Below are 1251 nucleotides of genomic sequence, written 5' to 3' on the forward strand. Positions count from 1 at the left end.
GGTCTCGATCTCCTGACCTCGTGATCCGCCCGTCTCGGCCTCCCAAAGTGCTGGGATTACAGGCTTGAGCCACCGCGCCCGGCCGAGATTATTTTAAAAAGAGCAAAAGCTCTGCTCTTAAGACAATGAGAAACTGAAACTAAACAGCTGTGTTTAAAGTTCCTAAATCTGTCTCTAACGATAATCTGTTATCATCTTGGTTTAAGCAGAAATTGTTTCCTACCATGATTTTAATGATGTTGGAAATTTGCCCAAGATATGTTGCTAAGTAAAGAAAACCGAAAATAAAAAACAAAAAAACAAAAACAAAAAAAACAAGTGGCGGCCAGGCGTGGTGGCTCATGCCTGTAATCCCAGCACTTTGGGAGGCCGAAGCGGGCAGATCACGAGGTCAGGAGATCGAGACCATCCTGGCTAACATGGTGAAACACCACCTTTACTAAAATACAAAAAGTTAGCTGGGTGCGGTGGTGGGCGCCTGTAGTCCCAGCTACTTGGGAGGCTGAGGCAGGAGAATGGCATGAACCCGGAAGGCAGAGTTTGCAAGTGAGCTGAGATCGCACCACTGCACTCCAGCCTGGGCAACAGAGCCAGACTCCATCTCAAAAACAAAATCAAAAACAAAAACAAAACAAAAAAACAAGTGGCAAAATGATGTGGCTCCATTTGAGTAAGAAGACAAGGGCAAAATAACAGAGAAAGCATGCTGAGGGACGGGCCCCTCCTCAGGAACTAAAATTCCCTGCTACTGTTTCTTTTTTTTTTGAGATGGAGTTTCGCTCTGTAGCCCAGACTATAGTACAATAGTGAAATCTCAGCTCACAGCAACCTCTGCCTCCCGAATTCAAGCAATTCTGCTTCAGCCTCCTAAGTAGCTGGGATTACAGGAGTGTGCCACAATGCCTGGCTAATTTTTTTATTTTTAGTAGAGACGGGGTTTCACCATGTTGTCCAGGCTCGTCTCGAACTCCTGACCTCAGGTGATTTGCCCACTTCGGCCTCCCAAAAGTATTGGGATTACAGGCGTGAGCCACCGCGCCCAGCCTCTGCTACTGTTTCTGTCGTATTTGAGTTATCACTGTATGTGCTCATAGTAATTGGATAGTCAGAAAAAACATGACCCAAATAGATTATAAAGAACAAGGCTGGGCATGGTGGCTCACGCCTGTAATCCTAGCACTTTGGGAGGCTGAGGCAGGTGGATCACCTGAGGTCAGGAGTTCAAGACCAGCCTAGCCAACATGGTGAAAC

General features: G+C 46.5%; 1 protein-coding gene across 1 annotated transcript in view; it reads right to left on the bottom strand.

Moving 5' to 3' along the window:
- TECPR2 (tectonin beta-propeller repeat containing 2) overlaps positions 1 to 1251 on the bottom strand; it is a 140776-nt gene that overhangs the window by 79002 nt on the left and 60523 nt on the right. The gene's annotated exons all lie outside the window — the stretch shown is intronic.

This window comes from Colobus angolensis, unplaced genomic scaffold (assembly GCF_000951035.1).
Source record: "Colobus angolensis palliatus isolate OR3802 unplaced genomic scaffold, Cang.pa_1.0 Scaffold32, whole genome shotgun sequence".
In the NCBI taxonomy this organism is placed as follows: Eukaryota; Metazoa; Chordata; class Mammalia; order Primates; family Cercopithecidae; genus Colobus; species Colobus angolensis.